General features: G+C 44.1%; 1 long non-coding RNA gene across 1 annotated transcript; it reads left to right on the top strand.

The window, feature by feature from the left end:
* The first annotated feature begins 373 nt into the window (after positions 1–373).
* Positions 374–7115, top strand: LOC147360837 (uncharacterized). Its single transcript, XR_015140047.1, has 3 exons — positions 374–620; positions 2521–2634; positions 5909–7115. It is a non-coding gene; the product is annotated as an uncharacterized LOC147360837 (long non-coding RNA).
* The last annotated feature ends 679 nt before the right edge of the window (positions 7116–7794 follow it).

Below are 7794 nucleotides of genomic sequence, written 5' to 3'. Positions count from 1 at the left end.
TATGATAAATGTACTAATAGACATATGTCCCAAGTGACTAAGGGGTGAAACAGGGGTTCATTTGCTGCCCTTGGCACAGTTAGAACATCCTGGCTTAATTATATTAATGGTCTATAATTAGAAGAAATAACTATTCCAGAAAGGGTTGAGGCTGGAAAACAAACGACTGTCAGACCAGAAAAGGAGGGAGAGTTAACATGCCAGACACAGCCCACAACACTTCTAATACACGGAGGACCTGTCTTTCTGCCTGTCACTGCTCCGCCTGTCGTGACCTGGGCAGCTACCAGCTCTCACATGAGGTGAGCAACAAGCAGCCCCAGAGAAACGCAGGTTTTTCTGGTCTGAGTAGGCACCACCCACTGTAATCTACAACCATCCCTCATTCAGCCCTCACCAAAAATATCTGATGGGACTCAGAATTCACAGCCCTCCACTGTGCCCTTCTGCTTCTCCCTGAAGCTGCTGACAGCCCCTCAAGGCCTCTCATCCATCCCCTCTCATCCTTCCCCTGACCACTGCCCTCACCCACAGCACCCAGGAACTCAAACAGAGCAAACAACAAGGGCTTCTGTCCCCAGCTCAACCCTCTTCCCGCTGAAGCACAAAGCTTTACTTCTGTAAGTAGCTTTTGTTTCATGCCTTGTCGGTTACAGCCAATTCTCGAGGATAAGGAAAAAGTCTCATTTCTTTTGTTTCTTCCTCAGTCCTAGAAACGTAATAAGCACTTAAAATGCAAGTTGAATGCAGTAGCAAAATGAGCAGACGCACGCTTTACTGGTTCAATTGGTCCTTGATAGAAATAAACTTCAATCCAAGAGTTTACTGAGATGTCAGGCCAGTGAAAAAGATCTGTCATCAGAAAACTCAAGGCCCACCTTGGGCTTCCTTTCCTCAATTACCCAAATATCAAGTGGAGGAAAGTGAAGCAGAGGAGAGAGTCCTCGACACGTGAGAGGGTGGACAGCACCCCCCTGAACTGATCTCAGTGGGCGGGACTCTCATGGGGGGAAGGACTGACTGGCAGCCTGAAGCTTCTGAGCCTACAGTTTTGTGAATATTCCCTTTAACGGCCTCTCCGCAAAGGATCCTCACGTGACTATGCGTCACAATCATTCCCTGCAAAGATGCTGCTCTACTGACCTGGGTATGCTTGCATTTGGTGCCCTCATCCTACTTAATCACATTTAACCAATTATTTCACTGATGCACTTGATTGTTCTCATGTTTGACATGTGTTTGTGAAGAACCTAAATGGAGGCCAGCATCCCATCTTCCTCCCTGCCCTGCCCGCTCCCAGCATCTGACACCCAGCACATTTCCCAGCTGGGTGCTTTCCCCTGCTCTCCCATAAAAATAGCCACCCTGCCAATGACATTAGGTAACAGTACTGACTCTCGCATGCCTTCATCTTGGTCCTAAGGTTTTTTCCTCTACAAGAACTTAATCTTCCCGAAACAAATTGGTGGCATGGGTCCAATTATTATCCCCATTTCACAGGTGGGAAAACTGATTCATAAGCCATGGGATTTTTCCAAGATACCTGGGTAATTTATAGCAGAGGTGGGTTTTGAAGGTCAGTTGTCCCAGCAGTGAGGCCACATATGATGAGATTTGGTGAGCCCACATAGACACCTTCATCAGAGCTTCCATCTATGAGGTGAAGTAGCTGCTATGTATCCAGGACTGTATGAAGGATTGTCCTTGCCCTGCCCTATTAGCAGGGAAACTAAGACCTTATCAGTAATTAAGGATATGCACAGATTGTTGAATTCTACAGATGTACTTAAATCTGATGGTATGAAGATACGATTGGTTATAAAAAGGAGATCTTATTTTGAGGTGAACAGCACAGCAAGCATGATGGATGATACAGTTCTTGAGAATGAGGGGCTTTTTCCTCAACAGAATAAAATCTCTTAGCTCCTAGTTATAATCCCTTGGATATCCCAATAATCAATTTGAATGTGAAAAAATCTTATATCTTGAACCACAAATTCTTAAAATGTTACTTAGCAAGTAATGAAAATTTGGAGTCTTGAGCAAATCCCAAGATTGCATTTTGGGGATTGTTACAATGTCCTTTGGCTTAGAATCTCTTTAGAAAATCACTCTGATAAATGAGGTGATGATCAATGACTATGTTAATTCTTCCCAAAACATGAGATTCCTTATGTCTCAAACATGAGATAGTCCTACACATCCTTACTTCTCCATCAATCAGCTTAGCACATCTATGTCCTAGACGTCCGGCTTCCCCTATGCTGCTAGTGGTTAAGAACCTGCCTGTCAGTGTAGGAGACATGAGAGATCTGGGTTTGACCCCTGAGTTGGGAAAATTCCCTAGAGGAAGGGCACAGCAACCTACTTCAGTATTCTTCCTGGAGAATCCCATGGATAGAGGAGCCTGTCAGGCTACAGTCCACGGGGTCGCACAGAGTCAGGCACGACCAAAGAGTCTTAGCAAGCATGCACATCTTAGATTCCATCACCAACTGAGTAAATAAAACATGCCTACAGGATCCTTAAAACCATGCATGATGCACGTGAAGGAGGAGTGACCTGGACCAGAGTCCACTGCCTGGACCAGAGCTCACTGACTGGACTAAAGCTCAGTGACCAAGTACCTTGAAGGTCAGTGCAGACGGCCCCTGAGAAGGAGGCACTTTGTTTGTCACCTTAAAAACGAAACATCTACACAGCAGTGGTGCTGTTGGCAAATGTTCCTTTCCACAATTCCATATTTAAGAATATGACTTTGGAAGTTATAAATTGTTGGTTATTATTTGATGCCCTCAACTTGGAGCTTGCTATATAATGACTTCCCCAGTAGGATGCTCAGCTGCTAACTCACAAACTCCTTCTCAAAAAACTTTTCAGGAAATTTGTAACAAATCCATTAAATTAAAATCAATTTGTGCTATATTGAGAAGTAACTGAACCATAGGGGGCCAATCCAAATGATGTTCATTTTATTTATTTTCTCTAACCTGAGGAGCATTCTATTTACTTATCTTCAGTGAGAGAGGCACGCCCTATTCTTCTATGGTCAGGGTCCTTATGATCAGTGCAGAAGAAAATCACATCTCTTCGTGGGATGCATTTGAAACTGTCCTCTTTAACTAGGTATCTGTCTAGTTTCCATGACAGTGGGCTGGAACTGCTTCAGAATTATAGACTTATTTCTGAGTTGGGGTTTCCACACTAAAGGGCTTCCCTGGTGGCTCAGTGGTAAAGAATCCACCTGCCAATGCAGGAGACACGGGTTCCATCCCTGGGCCTGGAAGATCCCCTGGAGAAGGAAATGGCAACCCATTCCACTACTCTTGCCTGGGACCCTCCATGGACAAAGGAGCCTGGCAGGCTACAGTCCACTGAGTCACGAGACAGTCGGACACGACTGAGCAAGTAAATGGCAACAAAGGGCTGCAGTTTGTAACCTTGGCTACACTTTAGAACTCAGGGAGCTTAAAAATACAGATGTGCAGGTCATGCTCCAGATCAATTAAATCAGTGCCTAGCAGAGGACCCAGACATTAGCACTTTTCTTAAAGAACCCTGGGTGTTTCCCCGTGTTGCCCAGGACAGTGGTTTTCAGTCCCGCGTGTGTGTACCAGCATCACCAGGACCATTACCCTCCCTCCCAGCCCCAGGTTCTGACCCAGCAGGGCTCCGCTGGGGCTGAGAATTCCCTGTTGATCTGGGATCACACTCTCCAGAGGCAGCACTGCAGGCTTGTCCAAACTCTTGTAGCTCAAGACATCTGAGCCTCATTTCCAACATCTGCAAAACAGGCACAGTAATGAACCCTGCCAACATTTTCTGAGCAAATCCAGTGGAACATTTGTGAACAGCCTTGATAAAACCTTCCTGGTAGCTCAGCTGGTAAAGAATCCGCCTGCAATGCAGGAGACTCCACTTCGATTCTTGGGTCGGGAAGATCCCCTGGAGAAGGGTTAGCCTACCCACTCCAGTATTCTTGGGCTTCCCTGGTGGCTCAGATGGTAAAGAATCCACCTGCAATGCGGGAGGCCTGGATTTGATCCCTGAGTTGGGAAGATCCCCTGGAGAAGGAAATGGCCACCCACTCCAGTTTTCTTGCCAGGAGAATTCTATGGACAAAGGAGCCTGGCAAGCTATATATAGTACATGGGGTTACAAAGAGCTGGACACGACTAAGCAACTTTCACTTGATAAAACTTAAGCTTTGCAATATCTGCGTTCTAGCTGGTGAGGAGTAGCAACTCTCAAAGGCTAGCATTCAAAAAGGTAAAGTCATGACTTTAACACAAATGTAAACATGCCTTAATAATTTTGATTCATTAATTAATGATATAAGATACAAAAACAGGTTCAAAAAAAAAGAAACAGTATCTGAAGAACAAAAATGTAATAGACAAGCAGGATGCTAAGATGAATTCACTCAGAGATGCAAAACTGGGTCATAATTCAGGCATTAAAATGTAAAGTTTGAAAAAAAGTAGAATGTTTGGATCATCCTTTATTCAGGCCGGAAATCAATTCCATTTCCACCAAGGAAAAACATTTGCATTGCTCTGAAAAGGAATCATTTGCATCACAATGGACACAAAACACCTGCCTCACCATCTGCCCTCCACAACCCACTTCTATTTTCAGGAACAGGAAACCAGCAGGAGAAGAACCACCACAGAGTCAGACGTGCCTGGGGTGGCAGGTCCTCCACCCCACCAAAATTCCTCTGTGAACCCATGGTCTCCTCTGCCCTTTTCTAAAGATGGCCTTCAGGACAGAATCAGGCCTTCCCTGGTGGCTTAGATGGGCCACCAGAATCTGCCTGCAATGCCAGAGTCCTGGTTTTGATCCCTGGGTCAGAAAGATCGCCTGGAGAAGGGACTGCAACCCACTCCAATATTCTTGCCTGGAGAATCTCATGGACACAGGAGCATGGTAGGCTACCGTCCACGGGGTCACAAAAAGTCAGACATGACAGAACCACTAACACTTTCACTTTCAGGACAGAATCAGAACATTTATTCACTTGCGGATCGTGGCTCCTGCCTGGCTTCTGAGATGGTGGATGACCTTGGCTCTGTCAGAGCAGAGAACATGTGTGTGTACTAACCATGTGTTGTGCTGTGTGCTAAGTTGCTTCAGTCATGTCTGACCGTGCAACCTCATGGGCTGTAACCTTCCAGGCTCCTCTGAACATGGAATTCTCCAGGCAAGAATACTGGAGTGGGTAGCCATTCTCTTCTCCAGGGAATCTTCCCAAGGTAGGGATCGAACCTGGGTTTTGTGTACTGCAGGCAGATTCTTTACCATCTGAACTACTGGGAAGCCCATGTACTAACCATACATGTACATATACCTAGGGATACTGTATGTGTGACCACCTGTGTGTGTATTAAGTTAATCACGAGTTCACTCTGATGTCTGATCACCCCATGGACCACCTCTGAACTGATCACCCCGTGGACCACTCTTATCTCCCCCTCTGGCTTCCCTGTAAGCTCGTCTCCAACAGGGAGAACTGGCTCCCACCACCCAGGGTCTGTTCAGCTAATCACTCAGTTCCAGGCACATGCAAGACATCATCAGAAGGCCCACGCTGCTCCCATGGGAGTATTCCCTTCACCTGTACTCCTAGAGACCGCTAACTTCCAAAGGGACTTAGCGTCTGTTCTCACCACTCCCTCCATACATTTGTCACACTTAGATTTTTTTGTCATATCTGCATTCCATCCTAAAAATCTCCCAACCACCTAAACATTTTATTTTTCAATTTTCATACGCTGTTTCACTCTTTGGGTTGTAAAACTCTGTGGATTTTGACAAATGCACAGGGTGGTGTAGCCACCATAGCTGTATCAAGCAAAATATTGGTCGTTTCACTGCCCTAAAAATTCCCCTGTGCTTTTCTGTTCAGCCTGAGAGGAGCCCACAGGCAAGGTCTCTGTGTGCAGGTTAAGTGGTCCAGAGTCCAGAGAGGCCCCCACCACACTCTCGGCAGGAAGAGGTCAGCACAGGGGTGACACAGCACCCACCAGGGAGGGAGGAGCCTGACGGAAGGACAGCTTGGCCATCCTGCTGGGATGTGGATCAAGGCCGCTGCACCCAACCCAGCCTCAGTCCAACAAAGACCTTGAGACTCGGAGCGGGGCCGCAAGGTCCCCCAGAAGGACTCAAACAGAAGTTAGCTTGATTGCAGGCTTTCGAGTTTATTTACAAAATAACCAGGCTTCTCACTCATGCTGGAGACAATGGTGGAATGTTACTTCTTACAAGACCTTTACTTTGTAGTAAAGTAAAAAATGCTATATAATTACTTGTTTCAGCAGATTTATTGGTGATTTTATTACAAAGGCTAGAAAGGAAAATACTGCCATACTGCTGAAATTATGTGTAATCCTGTAAAAACAATGTATGTACCCAGGTTGCTATGTTTTTGCTAAGTTCCCCCTCAATTAGTTTACAAACAAATCCTCTTTTAAATGTTCAAGAGGAACACATTTTTAAAAGAAGGTCATGGCAAATTTTCTTATACAGCTAACACTTCCTCTTTAATGTGATTATTCTAAAACATATGAGAATGGAATTTAACAGTTTTAGACTGGTTCTGAATGTGTTTTTAATTAGCTGTAAACTAGGGCCCATGACTTAGCATCTTCGAGCCTCCATGTCCTCCTCTATAAAATGACGCCATTGGCCAGTTCACATCTCAGACACCTTCCAAAATTACTGTCCTAGTGATGCTGATAAAAGTCATACGTCTTAGCCACAACTTAAAAACACTATCCCGAGGTCCCACAGAACACAAACTTCTATCCGTTGATATCTCTGCTACAATTTCATATTATTGAGCACTGAGGTGTTTGTTATACTTTCTGACACAAACAATAATCTAATCAACATCCTCAAAGCAGTTATCCTAGAGATTGTTGCTGAGCAGTGTGATCTTTTGAAATGCTCTCTTTATCACATATAAATGGTAGATCCTGGGACTTCCCTGGTGATCCAGTGGCTAAGACTTGCACTTCCATGGTGGGGGACATGAGTTCAATCCCTGGCTGAGGAACTAGGATCCTGCATGCCGTGCAGTATGGCCAAAATATTTTTTTAAATAAAATAAACTCTAGATTCTGTTTCTGAGTTATTTGTTCCATTAATTTCTATGTCTTATTGTGCAAATCATTATATCTTTATAACATGTCTTAATATCAGCTGGAACACACATATGATTTTATTTTAATATGGTATTCTTGGTTATTTTTATTTAATATTTAAAAGATATTTACATTACTTCAGAAAATTCTCACATGTACAGTTGCAGCTCGTTCCCCAGCACCCAGCCCCAGGCAGCCCCTCTCTGTGATTCTGGATCAGCTTCTCTGTATTGGAATTCTGTTTAGATGGAGTCATATTCTACAGCATGTACCTGTTTGCACCAAGCTTCTTTGGCTCAACATAAGGATACTGAAATTCATCTTTGTTGTTGTGTGTATCACTACTTCACTCTGTTTTACTGATAACTTGAACTTACCACAGTTTTGATGGACATTTGCCTGCTTTCCAGTTTTTGACAATTAGGAGCCAAGCTGCTATCAACATTCTTAATACAAGCTTTATTATAAATATACTTTTATTTTATCTTGGAGAGTATCTAGAAGTAGAACTGCTGTGTCACAAGATACGTGTATGTTTAACTTTTACTTTTAACAGCTTTATTCAGATATAACTCACACCCCATACAATTCACCAACACAAATGCACACTTTAGTAAGTTTTAGAATATTCTTAGACTCATTCAACTGC

Source organism: Bos grunniens, chromosome 13 (assembly GCF_055505025.1).
Source record: "Bos grunniens cultivar Pamir isolate PY7600 chromosome 13, Bosgru_T2T1.0, whole genome shotgun sequence".
In the NCBI taxonomy this organism is placed as follows: domain Eukaryota; kingdom Metazoa; phylum Chordata; class Mammalia; order Artiodactyla; family Bovidae; genus Bos; species Bos grunniens.
The sequence above is the reverse complement of the archived record's forward strand: the minus strand, read 5'-3'. Positions and strand labels throughout refer to the sequence as shown.